The sequence below is a fragment of the Microcebus murinus genome, chromosome 14 (genome assembly GCF_040939455.1).
Source record: "Microcebus murinus isolate Inina chromosome 14, M.murinus_Inina_mat1.0, whole genome shotgun sequence".
In the NCBI taxonomy this organism is placed as follows: Eukaryota; Metazoa; Chordata; class Mammalia; order Primates; family Cheirogaleidae; genus Microcebus; species Microcebus murinus.
Window position 1 is genome coordinate 42,727,066 of NC_134117.1, and position 14,518 is coordinate 42,741,583.

Below are 14,518 nucleotides of genomic sequence, written 5' to 3' on the forward strand. Positions count from 1 at the left end.
CTGATGGAACTATTGTACATGTAGGGAGGATATTTAAACAGGTATGTTGGAGACTGGAGGCAAGATATTATTTTGGGAAATTGAGTCATTGTGGCTTGTGCAGAGATCACTGGGAAAGTGGTTGCAGAAATGAGGCACTGGGTAGATGATGTCTCTAATACTGACCCCAAACTTTCATTCTGAGTTTCATTTTTCGTAGTTCATACTCAATAAACATTTTCTAATGTGGCAAAGTCAACAATATAATTGTCTTCTTCATCTTTTTCCTTTTGTGTGGCATTTGGCTGCATCATTATTATTTTTTAAACAGCTTTTGCCAGAAATACCTGATCCAAAGACACAGCGAAGCAGCCAGGACCAGTTTGTTGAAGTGAATTTGGTTCCTGTAACTGGATGTTGTTAGCATTATGAAGTCTTCCAGGAAGAATCTACATGGTTTATAATCAAGATGTACTTTAATTCAAGGGCTTCACAAGGTTCTGTATTTGGAGGCATTTCTAATGATTGTTTGACATCTCTCTATTGAAATAGCTCTAGTCAACTGGATAAGGAGATCAGGGCCTGAACTGTAAGCCCGTGAAATGTTTATTTACAGACACACCAAATATAGCTCAGATATCCCTTTAGAGACAACATGAAAAATGCAGTCCAGTGAGAATAACTGTCTTGTTTTAGGAGTGTTGAGGTAAAGATGGTAGTGTCACATTAATTAATTGCTGGTTAAACCAGGGCTATTGAAATAATGCTTTCATAAGCTTTGGATTCAGTAATTTCAATTTTGGACTGTAAATCAGACACTGTACACAGGCTGTTTCATTTCCTTTACACACAGGCAGTAGGGTATATATTAATATTACATCTATAATATTATAAGGGTTTAGATCTTCTGACTGTTGAAGGTAGAAAACAACAAAACATTTTCAGCCTGGTCAGCATAATTTTTTTAGGGAATATTTACTGCATGGTGTCATATTAAGTTTTACGGTAAATAAGGCAGCTCTCACTTTCATTCTCCACTGTTCAGAGTGCACTGTTATCCTTCTGGGAGCTGGGAGATTAACATAGGCCCCTTTTCTTACATTCCTGTCTTTGTTTCCTTTTATTTGTTTACTTTGAATTAGGCTGCCTCATCTACTTTTAGATTTTAAGTCCCCTAGAGGCAGGAATAGTGTCTAGGTTGGTTTTATGGAGAACACTCAGCATATTGTGGGGGTGTTATAAACATGCCATCTGTGCTAATTTAAAATTCAGTTTCAGACCTTTCAGTACTTTTGTGTCTAGTTATAGAAATCTGAACTACAAGAGGTACTTAGCCACGTAAAGCTATATAAATCCATTAAGTACACATTTTTGTGGGCTTTTAAGTGCTTTTATTTCCAGTAATGATATAAGGACACTGTCCTTTAATCTACTGCTTATTAATATCTTTTTATTTTGAAATTTAGATATTCCTAGGTGGTTTTTTGTTGTTGTTTGTTGAGACAGGGTCTTGCCCTGCCCAGGCTAGAGTGCAGTGGCATCATCATATCTCACTGCAACCTCAAACTCCTGGGCTCAAGCAATCCTCCTGTCTCAGGCTCCCAAGTAGCTGGAACTACAGGCATGCATCACTATGCTCAGCCAAACCCCTAGCTAGTTTTTTATTTGAATATTAATCAGAATAGAAAATTGTTTCATTGGTACCGACTACTTTTGTCTGGAGCATGCTTTCACCAGTTTGATGATATTTGTTTAGGTATAGGGTGGTTTGTTTTAAGCTTACTTTGTCTCAAAGGGGAGGAAGAAAATTGAATCAACACTGCATTTCAATTTTAGATTAAAAGCCATTGGAAATGAAATTGAAACACACACAAAGCACACAGTGTGCTACTGTAATGTGCTCGTTTCATATATGGACTTATAACTGGTCTGATTATTTGATAGGCATCTTTTACATTATATGAATTCTATATATCCTTGCCTATCTTTTTGATATTATCATTGTGTTCTTCATTATGGCAGAATTCATTTAAAAAGTTCTAATGTAAACTTTTTGTTTAAATATAGTATAATACATAAAGTATACAGCTTGATCAGTTTTTACCAAGTAAACCTATGAAACCAGCGCCCAGCTGAAGAAATAGTATTACAAGGACCCTAGAAACCCTTTTTTCTCTCTTATTTTGCTCTCAAGGTAAATCACTAGTCTGACCTCTGTCACCATAGATTAGGTTGGCTTGTTTTTGAACTCTTCTCTCTCTGGCTCCTTTTGCTCAACATGTTTGTTGGATTCATCTGTATTGTTGCATGGAGCTGTAGTTCACTCCTTCTCATTTGCATGAATATGCTACAAGTTATTCATTCTCCTGTTGGTGGACATTTGGGTTGTTTCTGGTTTGGGGCTATTACAGATAATGTCACTGTGGTGAGCATATATTCACGTTTCTGTTAGGTATGTGTCTGGCAGTAGAAATGCTAGGTCATATAGTATTTACCTCTGTGTTTACCTTTAGTGGTTACTGTAAGTTTTCCTCTTCTGCCAGTGGTGTACAAGAGTTCCCACTGCTTCATATCTTTGCTAACACATGTACTTTCTTCTTTTTAATTTTAATCATTCTGTTGGGTGTGCAGTGGCATAGCATTTTGGTTTTAATTTGCATATCCTTGATGATTAATGAAGTGGAGCCCCTACTGATATATATATATATATGCCATTTGGATAACTTCTTTTGTAAAGTGCCTCTTTAAGTTGCCTTAAAAAAATTGATTTGTAGGCCGGGCGCGGTGGCTCACGCCTGTAATCCTAGCACTTTGGGAGGCCGAGGCGGGCGGATTGCTCAAGGTCAGGAGTTCGAAACCAGCCTGAGCGAGACCCCGTCTCTACCAAAAATAGAAAGAAATTAATTGACCAACTAAAAATATATATACAAAAAATTAGCCGGGCATGGTGGCGCATGCCTGTAGTCCCAGCTACTCGGGAGGCTGAGGCAGTAGGATCGCTGAGCCCCGGAGATTGAGGTTGCTGTGAGCCAGGCTGACGCCACAGCACTCACTCTAGCCTGGGCAACAAAGTGAGACTCTGTCTCAAAAAAAAAAAAAAAAAAAAAAAAAAATTGATTTGTAGCAATTTTCTTTTTTAACATTTTCTGGATGAGTCTTTTGTCAGATATATGTAGTATTGCAAATATTTTTTCCCACTTGGTGGCTTGCCTTTTCACACTTCTAATGTGTCTTTTGATGAACAGATGCTCTTAATTTTAATCAAGTCCAACTTCTCCATTTTTTCTCTTATGGTTAGTTCTCTTTGTGTCCTGTTTAAGAAATGTCTGCCTCCCCCAAGGTCATGAGAAATTTTATGTTTTCTTTTCAAAGCTTTACTATTTTGCCTTGCATATTTGAACCTACAGTCTGTTTCAACTTGATTATTGTATAGTCATGCATTGCTTAATGACAGGGACATGTTCTGAGAAATGCGTCATTAGACAATTTCATCATAGTGTGAACTTTGTGTAAGTCATAGAGTGTAAAAACCTAGGTGGTATAACCTACCATACACCTCGGCTGTATGGTATAGCCTATTGTTTTTAGGCTGCAAACCTATACATGTTAACTGTACTAAATACTGTAGGCAATTGTAACATAATGGTAAGTATTTGCATATCTAGATATATTTAAGCATTAAGATGGCACAGTAAAAATAAGGTATAAAAGATTAAAAATGGTACACTTATATACTTACCATGAAGGAAACTTATAGGACTAGAAGTTGCCCTGGATGTGTCAGAGTGGTGAATGAAAGTGACAGCCTAGAACATGACTGACACTACTGTAGACATTATAAAACACTATACACTTATTTTTAAAAAATATATATATATAATTAAAAAATTATTTTACTTTATCTTTTTGTTTTCCCCTTATACATCAGATAGAAAAACACTGTACACTTAGGTTACACTAAATTTATTAAAAATTCTTCAATAAATTATCCTTAGATTACTATAACCTTTTTGATTATTTTTATTTCTACTTTTTAAACATTTTTTATTGAAAATTGGGACACACACACATTAGCCTTGGGCTGCACAGTGTCAGGATCATCCATATCACTGTCTTCCACCTCCACATCTTGTCCTGTTGGAAGGTCTTCATGAGCAGTAACACGCACGGAGTTGTTGTTTCCTCTGATAGCAATGACTTCTTCTGGAATATCTCCTGAAGGACCTGCCTGAGGCTGTCTTACAGATAACTTTTTCTTTTATACATAGAAAGAATACACACTAAAATGAGTATAAAAAGTATAGTAATAGGCCAGGCACAGTGGCTAATTCATGCTTGTAATCCTAGGAGGCTGAGGCAGGAGGATTGCTTGAGCGCAGGAGTTCTAGAGCAGCCTGAGCAAGAGTGAGACTCTGTCTCTACTAAAAATAGAAAAAATTAGCTAGGCATGGGGGCGTACACCTGTAATCCCAGCTACTTGGGAGGCTGAGGCAGGAGGATCACTTGAGCTTAGAAGTTGGAGGTTGTAGTGAGCTATGATGATGCCACTGCACTCCAGCCTGGGTGACAGAGCAAAACCCTGTCTCAGAAAAAAAAAAAAAAAATATATATATATATATGTGTATATATATATATATATAGTAAATAACATGTCAGTAACATAGTTATTTATTATTATCAGGTATTATGTACTGTACATAATTGTATGTGCCATGCTTTTATATGACTGGAAGTGCAGTAGGTTTGTTTGCACAGCATCACCACAAACACATGAATAATGCATTGCACCATGATGTTACCACAACTACGAGGTCACTAGGCAATAGTAATTTTTCAGCTCCATTGTAATCTTATGTGATCACCATCATATTAATAGTTTGGTTTGTCGTTGACTGGGATGTTGTTATGTGGCACACAACATGTATGGTTTGAGGAAGGGAGTCAAGGATAATTTTTCCTCGGCATGTGGCTACCTAATTGACCCAGCACCATATATTGAAAAAAAAAAAAATTATTTTCCCTCTGCTAGGATGTCACTGCTTTTTAGGTTTGTCATTGTTTTCTTTCCATTTTCAACACATGGTCAACATAAGTAAAGTTCAAATAAGTACTCATGGTCCTACTCAGATGTGAAACACCATCATTTTAGCTTCCACGTCAAAAGTACTATTTGTTTACCCAAGACAGTGAGGACATCATAATTAGGTTTAAAGAATAGATTGTTTGTTTGTTTCCTTTATGTGTGATTTTCTGAAGCTTTGCAGAGCTCCAGGGAGGCCCTACTCACTTTGTGTGAATGGTGTCCCTTCAGTTTGGTGGTACATGGCTTATATGGCAAAATCCAGCAGCTCTGAATGCTACTTGTAATAACTGGCAAATAAAAAGAAATCATTAATATTTTCTATGCCTCTAATAACCCACCTTTTAACAAATAAAGGTTATTTATATTTAAGTATAGTACTGAAGTGTGCCACAAGTTTAAAGGGGCGTATAGGAAGTAAACTCTGAGGTAATCCTTGTGACTTTTCAGAATTTATCAGATCTTTTAACCTTTTTCTTTTTTTTTTTTCAGAGACAGGGTCTCAGTCTTGCTCAGGTTGGTCTTGAACTTCTGAGCTCAGGTGATCCTCCCGCCTCAGCCTCCCAGAGTGTTAGTATTACAGGTGTGAGCCACCCTGCCTGGCCAACCTTGCTTTTTAATGTTTTCATATATCAGTTTTTAGTTTTGCTTTAGAAGGTAGTTTACGTCAGTTAAGATTATTAAGTTCCTCACTAGATCACTTGTCTGTCCTAGGAGAAACTTTGTTTACAGGACTCCCTAGAGCATTCTAAACTTTAATCAACACATTCATAAGGTAACCATTGAGGCTTATAGCTACTCGTACATGTATTTCCTTGGATGTACAACCACTGCAGCAACTTTGAAGCTTCTAAGAATCTAGAGGAACAGACATACCCTCTTTCCTGTACCTTTTAAACTACAATTTATGAAAATATTTTTTTCTACAAATGAGTAATTTCTCCTTGAATTTTATGCCCTAGTTTAATCATCAACAGATGTGTCTGACCAGTGACTTGTGAGGATTTTTATTAGCATCATAATCTGATACTATTACGTTAGATCTTTAAAACTTCAGAAGGATATAGTTGGGATGAAAGTATAAAATCAGAATGATGCCTGTCAGAAAGGATGTGGAAGTACTTAATATTTAACTTCTATAATTAGTCCAGCTGGTGGAGCATAGGACAGATTTTTAAAAAAAATCTCTGTCCATGCTGCAGACTACAGCCGTGTTTGTGGGCAGTTCTGTCACTAAGGATCGCCAGTGGTTAAAAGACGACTAACTTTGAGATTGGGTCAGTTCAGCACATGTGCCTAACTCCTCTTGGAAAAGCAACCCAAAGCCGTGTCCTGAAAAAATAGGTCAGTAGCATCCTAAATAAACAATAAGGATGGAATATTTATGGAATATTTAGAGTTTTGAGGGCTTCTAAACCTGTAAAACCAGAGCAAAAATTTCTGTCAGTGATTTTGTGTGGCTGGGGACACTTTGCTAGAATATATATTATACATTCTATAGATTAAAAATAGTTGTGGCAATGGTATAACATCTTAATGATTAATATTCTTTTGATATTCATTTTTAGGTTTCATTGTGTTATTTAAAGGGTCACTCTAGTGTTTGTAAGTAAACTACAATATTCTCTTTTAACACTTGTTATGCTTATTATAAGAGAATAATGCATGTCTATATAAGAGAATAATCGATTTTGATTCTGTTGCCAAATCTAATCATTTGCATTTCTAAAAGATTGATATTTGAGATATTTATGTTCTGCTGATCACATTAGCCCTTAAGTTTTATTGCTTGACTCAAATAATACCAGACACCTTATGTGAAAAGCATTGTGCTAAGTATTATGGAGGAATCCCTGAATAAAATGCATAAAATTTCTGGTTTTAAAAAAGCATTCTGGTAGAAGAGCAAAGGAAGAGAAAAAAATTAGCATTTATTAAGCATCGACTATAATGCTAGGTATTAAGCTAGGTGTTTTACTTCTGTATTTTCATTTACTTCTCAATACAATTCTTCCCCCCCCCAACACCTATAGTAGAAGCATCAATATAATTCTTTAAGGTAACCAGCGATATCCCCATATTATGATGGTACACTTGAGACTCAGAGAGCTTAAGTAAATTGCCCAGGGTCACACAGCTAGTAAAGGTCTGATCCAGGTTTGGGTGACTCCAAAACACTTTTTTTTTTTTTTTTTGAGACAGAGTCTCACTCTTGCTCAGGCTAGAGTGCAGTTGTGTCAGCCTAGCTCAAAGCAACCTCAAACTCCTGAGCTCAAGTGATCCTCCTGCCTTAGCTTCCTGAGAAGCTGGGATTGCAGGCATGGGCCACCATGCCTGGCTAATTTTTTTCTATATATTTTTAGTTGTTCAGCTAATTTCTTTTCTCTCCTTCTCCCTCTCCCTGTCCTCTGTCTTCTCTTCTGTTTTTTTGAGCGATCCTCCCTCCTTGGCCTCCCAGAGTGCTAGAATTACAGGCTTGAGCCACCGTGCCTGGCCCAACACACGTTTTTGAAAGTGGCCCTTGAGAAGATAGCCACTGTTAAGGAGAATGGGTAAAATTGGGCATGGGGAGATGGGAGGAAGGTTATTTTAGGAGAAGGAAAATTATAAAGGCCAGAAAACTTAACCATGTACAGGGGACATTTAAGTAATCAGGTTAGACCAGCAGTTCTCAAACTTTGGCCTTAGGACCCTTTTACTATTCTTAAAAGTATTTAGGAACCCAAAGAGCTTTTGTTTATATGGGTTATATCTATTGATATTTACCATATAGGAAATTAAAACAGTTTAAAATGTTTAGTAAGTAATTTTTAAATAACAGTAAACACATTACATGTTAACATAAATAACATTTTTTATGAAAAGTAATCATATTTTCCCAAACAAAAAAAGTAGAGTAGTATTGTTTTACACGTTTCCAAATCTCATTATAATCAAGCTTATAGATGACAGCCGGATTCTCACATATGCTTATGCATTCAGTCTGTTACAATACAAATGTCATTAAGCCTCTGGAAAACTCCACTGTATACTCATGAGATATTGAGAGTGAAAAAGGCAGATAACATCTTAGTTTTATTATGAAATTAATTTGGACCTCACGGACCGCCTGAAAGTATTTTAGAAAACCCAAGGGTATTCTTTGGAAAATAATTGGGCAAGTTTGTGAAGAGGAGCATAAATGAAAGTGTAGGTTTCATACTAGATAATGAAAAGACTTTCATTGGTGGAGTTTGGTCTTTAATAAGCACTGGGGAGCCACTGAAATTTTCTAAGCAGAATGAAACAAGAGCTGTGTTTTTAGAAGGTAATTGTGCAAGTAATGCATAGAGTATTGGGAAGCAGTTATAGTTGAACTATAATTAATGTTGGTGTTAACTGTGGTAAGCAATGTAATGGATATTGAGGATATATTGTACTTCACATCTGACTACATTGAAGGACACAAGAGCAAATGAAAAGTCAAGATAATACTGAGATTTTGAGTCTGTTGACTGGTGGTTAATGTCCCATTAACAGATATGGGGAATATGAAACAAGAAGCAAGCTTGGAAAAGAAAATAGTGAAGTTTTATAATATATATATAAAATTTTAAAAATTATGCCTCTTCCTTTGGAGTTAAAAAAAAAAAAAAAAAAAAAATTAGCTGGGCATGGTGGCACATGCCTATAGTCCCAGCTACTTGGGAGGCTGAGGCAGGAGGATTACTTGAGTCCAGGAGATTGAGGTTGCTGTGAGCTAGGCTGACACCACGGCACTCACTCTAGCCTGGGCAACAAAGTGAGACTCTGTCTCAAAAAAATAAATAAAATAAAAAAGAAAATAAAAAAGAAAAGTCATGATAATACTGAGATTTTGAATCTGTTGACTGGTGGTTAATGTCCCATTAATGGATATGGGGAATATGGAACAAGAAGCAAGCTTGGAAAAGAAAATAGTGAAGTTTTATAATATATATAAAAAGTTTTACATTTTTTAAATTTTGAAATAATATTTAGTCTTCAGAAAAGTTGTGAAAATAAGGTAGAAAGTTCACATACATCCTTCACCTAACTTTCCCTAATATTCACAACTTATATAATCGTCGTACAGTTATCAAAATGAGGAAAGCAAGCTTGGTGCAATCCTATTAACTAAAATACATACCTAATTCAGATTTAACTAGTTTTTCCACTAGTGTCTTTTTCCTGTTCTATTCCGCGTTGAATTTGGTGGTTGGATCTCTTAGTATCTGTCTTCCAATCTGTGATAGTCTTTCATTGTATTATAAAAAGTTTTTAATGAAAAGAGAAGATGTAGAGGGAAAAAATGTCATTTCCTCTCTTTTAAAATGCATAAGAGGCCAGGAGAGGTGAGTCATGCCTGTAATCCTAGCAGGAGGATCCCTAGAGCTTAGGAATTTAAGACCAACCTGAGCAAGAGCAAGACTGAGACACTCTCTACTAAAAATAGAAAAATTAGCTGGGTGTGGTAGTGTATGCCTGTAGTCCTAGCTATTTGGGAGGATAAGGCAGGAGGATTGCTTGAGCCCAGCAGTTTGACGTGGTAGTGAGCTATGATGACACCACTACACTCTAGCCCATGTGACAACAGCAAGACTCTGTCTCAAAAAAAAAAAAAAAATACATAAACAATAAAAATCTTTTTTTCTTTAAAAAATTAGAAAAGTATTATAAAAAATTGAAACAATATAGAAGACATAAAGTAAGGAGTACCAGTAACCCACTCTTAAGAGATAATGAGTGTTAATACTTTGTGTATCCTTTTCTTTATGTGTTTTTTTATACATGTGTAATTTGTGCATATATTGTGAGATCATAGTAGGCATACCATCCTGCAACTTGTATTTTTCATTCAAACTCTGGTATATTCATGTAACATCCTTTAATATCAGCATATACAGATGTATCTCATTCTTTTTAATGGTTACTCAGTATTTCATAATACGGCTATATCATTTTATGAAACCATTCTCTTATTGATAGGCTTTTAGGTGATTCTCAGTTTTCATACTTATGCAAGATGCTGCACTGAACATTCTTATATATGTATCTTTGGCTCCCTGGGAAATTACTTCTATGAGGTGACATTAGTGGATCAGAAACCATATGCATTTTCTACTTTCACAGTTATTACCAAATTACCCTCCAAAAGATTGTGTCTCAGCTTACACTCTCTCTAGCGGTGAGTGACATTCTTATTTCACAACAAAGCTGTGGATGGAAGTATTCTAATCTGTTGACTGTGGTTTGGTCTGGGTAATAGTCTTGTGGGTGTTGGACTATACATTGCTCCATTTTTTCCTACAAATCACTGTTTTGCTTTGTTTTGCTTTCGTAACACACATGCACACACACAGATACAATATTTAATTTTTTAAAAAAATGAATGGTTTTAAATGCTTTGTCTTTGAAATCTTTTAATTCAGCATGAGATAAAAGCATGGCCATGAAGAGATCTAGACAAGAGGCCGGAGGGGCTCATGAAACAGTTATTGGGAGGCTAAGTATAGGGTACATCTTAGATTTCAGGTAGTAGTGGAATAGGCATAAATGTTTAAGAAGTGGGGTCATAAATTGTTTTCTAGAGGGACTTCCATTAGCAGTGAGGAATGTGGAGATAAGCCTTGGCTCTTGTAAAGATCTATGGTCTTGAACAAGTTGTATAATTCAGTGTTGTTTCTTACAGAGCGAGTAGGGGAGGGGTAATTAAAGAGACTACTAATCCTGGCATATCCTTTTGGAATAACATAAGAATCACTAAATTATTTTTGATACCTTCTGTGTGGCTGTCATAGCAGTAGTAGGTAAATAAGAATGCCATTTACAGCAGAGAAAGCATAAGTCAAATGAGGCAGTTTCAGAAAAACTAAGAGTAATCTGAATCAAAAGGGAGAATTTACTGGATACAAGCAACCCATTGATTTCTCGTGTCATCTAAAAGTCTGTTGGCTGCTGAATAGATGAAGAGCAAAAAGAGTGGGGTTTTGGTTTGGTTGTAGTTTTTGTTTATGTTTGTTTATATTTATATTCACACCTCATTAGCACATCTCAGAGTTTTCTAAAATATCTTCATTTTTCTTTTTTTCAAATTTAAGATCTGTATTTTTGGAGGCAAGAGAGGGTATATATTGTACCTTTTGTTTTTTGTTGGTCATTCTGTCTGCCCATATGCTTCATAGCTTCAGTTACATCTTCCCAAACAATACAGTGGCGTATTTCCAGACACATGATTGACAAAGGGATAAAACATTAGGCATCTAGACCCTTCTAAAAAGTCTAGGATATATGGCCGGGCGCGGTGGCTCACGCTTGTAATCCTAGCACTCTGGGAGGCCGAGGCGGGCGGATTGCTCAAGGTCAGGAGTTCAAAACCAGCCTGAGCGAGACCCCGTCTCTACTATAAAAAATAGAAAGAAATTAATTGGCCAACTAATATATATATATAAATTAGCCGGGCATGGTGGCTCGTGCCTGTAGTCCCAGCAACTCGGGAGGCTGAGGCAGTAGGATTGCTTAGGCCCAGGAGTTTGAGGTTGCTGTGAGCTAGGCTGACGCCATGGCACTCACTCTAACCTAGGCAAGAAAGCGAGACTCTGTCTCAAAAAAAAAAAAAAAAAAAGTCTAGGATATGTAAGTCTCCTCACTAAAGGATTACTGGAATTATTTGTAGCAAGTAATGATTGATGTGAATGTTAAGGTTGTATTGTCAGCAGCCTCTTTCTTATATGGGTGGGCTCTAAAGTATACAACTTAAGAACCCGGACTTTGTGGATTTGTTTGTTAGATTTTCTCTCTTTCTTTCCCTAGCTCTAACTTCTTCTAATAGAGGAGGTAGAATTAGGATGCAAAAACATAAGAATAAAATAACCTTTACTTTGTATAATATGTTTAAAGGGTTTTGAAGAACAGACTGACATTTGAAATTTGAATGTGGTTCAAGGCTGTTTAAACTAAAATATGGTTTTGGTTTTTCTTGTTAATAAAATTAATATGTACGTATTTGTCTTTATGTATGATTTATTCACATATACATTGTCTGTATGTAAAATATATACACGCAAATCATTAACAGTTTTTTAAAATCACAGAGACTGTTTTCTGGTTAACTAGTTTTGTAGTTAAAATGGGGGCAAAAAATTCTCATTTACACTAATGTTTAGAAAACTCAACATGATGAATACTTTCAGAAGCTATCTCCTAAAAGCCCAAATTAGAAAACTGTTATAAGGTACAGCCATTCTAAAATGGGGCTATGAATTAGGAACTGCTTCTCCCTCAATTTTTTAATCTATTTAAATAATTATATAATGGTACTGGAGAATCAAATGGTTGTTATCAATCCCATAATATCTTAACAATTACTGGAGTGCTTACTGTGTGCCAGAGATTGTGCTATGTCATTTCACTTGATTCTCATAGAAACTATGGATGAAGGTAGTAATGCCACTTTACATAAAAGAAAACTGGAATTTGGAGAGGAAAAAATGACTTTTCCCAAGATCATGTGGCAAGTGAATGGTGGCATGCAGACTAGAACTTCAGAGCCTTGCTTGTAACCAAGATAGCTAAGTCAAAGATTGAAATTCTTCTTATTGTTTATTGTTTAAATGCACGCAGAGCAAAGGAACATCCATGTTAGTTAGTTCTTGTTAGGAAGAGAAACCTCACACCATCTATTTAAAAAAGAGCGACAAAACAAAAATGAAAGTACCAAGGTGTACTGGAAAAGAACATTGGACTTGGAAGAAGCAGACCTGGGTTTGCACTTGCCTTAGTTACTTAGCTCATATCACTTTCTTGGGAATGCCTTCCCCTATCACATCCTCTTTCTTGTTTGTCCCTATTAGAGCACTGAACTCATTGCTATAATTACCATATTGCAGTGATTCAAAGGTGAACATCTTTCACATTTTAACGTTTCTAAGATCTGGATGCATCTTATAATTGATGGTGTCTTAGAATTAATTGGCAGCATTTTTCCTTAATTATTGGTACTTAAAATAAGGTTTTGACTTACAGTCGATGACATCTTAGATTGGATTAAGGGCCATATTTACTTGTATGTGTTTCCACAAAAATGTTTACATCACTGCCATGGTTTCAAATAACCAAGTATATACAACAATTTTCCGATTTCTAGCCTTACCCTCTATTAAGCTCCAGCCCTGTATGTGGAACTAAAGTTTTTCTTGGTACGGTAGGGATCACAGATCCAACATGCCTTCTAATGTTGCCCATCTCAGTAAATGCCTTCCACATTTGCGAAACTAAAAATGAAGAAGTTGGACTGCCTGGGCTTGCATCCCAGTTCCGCCCTATAGTAGTTCCACGAGCATACCGTGAAGTGAGTCACCTTTACCTATAAAGTGGGGAATGTGATGACATCTCCCTCTGAGGATCGTTAGGGTGACTAAGACATTGAGTAAATATTAGCTGCCACCTCCTCTTCATCATATGTACCTGTGACCTCTCCCTACTCTGTCATGTGATTCATCATCAAGTCCTGTGATAGGAAGGCCCTTCAACATATCTCAAATACCCTGCTTTTATCTTGCCACCACTTCTCCAATCTAAGCCACCATTTCTCTCGCCTATAGCGACTAGTCTTGTTGCTTCTCCTCTTTCCCATTTCTAATCCAGTCAGAACCATCCTTTAAATCAGAGCCTGCCACTTCTTAAAACCCCTCCCAGTGCGCTTGGTATAAAACCCCAAATCCTTAATGTGGTGTGTTTTGTTCTCTGTTTTCTGCCTGGCTTCTGCCTACCTTTCCAGGTTCATCCTCTGCCACTCTGCCTCCCAGTGTTAACTCAATTCCCCCAAAACTGACTCCCACTCATCCTTTAGCTTTCAGCATCAGTATCACTTCTCCTCAGAGACATTCCTTGATCTTCCAAACTACATTAGATTCTTCCATTATGTCCTTCATATTGAGCTTATACCTTTCTTATTTGGGGATGATCAGTTCCTCCCCAGCGGAAGCTGAGGAAGTTCATTCAGTAAGTTCCCCAAGGCCACAGAGCTAGTTGTCTTAGAACTGGAATCCCAATCCAGGCGTGGCCAGCTCCAAAGCTGTGTCCTTTCTATGACCTTTCCCTCTGTGGCCTTGATGGCAGGAGAGACCATATGAATCCATGTTCTAGGTTTCAAAACGTGGCCGGCCTGCTCTTGTTTCTACGTAACTTTCAAGTTGTTCTTAAATATTCATCTTTCTCAACCTTCACTCTCCCTTATTTTAGGTTACAACCTGTTGGAAGTAGGACCTGTTTTTTTTATATATTATCTACCTGGCACTTACATAAATTACCTTGAACACAATAGATACACATTAAATTTTTTTGTCTTAGGAATGTTAAAATTATATTTTAATCCATTTAATCTTTTCAAGGTTTGGAGCTGTCTCAGGGAGGAATTTAGTGCAGTGTTTCATACCTTCCTACCAATTAATGACAGTACAT

General features: G+C 36.6%; 1 protein-coding gene across 2 annotated transcripts in view; it reads left to right on the forward strand.

Moving 5' to 3' along the window:
- UBE2D1 (ubiquitin conjugating enzyme E2 D1) overlaps positions 1-14,518 on the forward strand; it is a 33,350-nt gene that overhangs the window by 9,997 nt on the left and 8,835 nt on the right. The gene's annotated exons all lie outside the window — the stretch shown is intronic.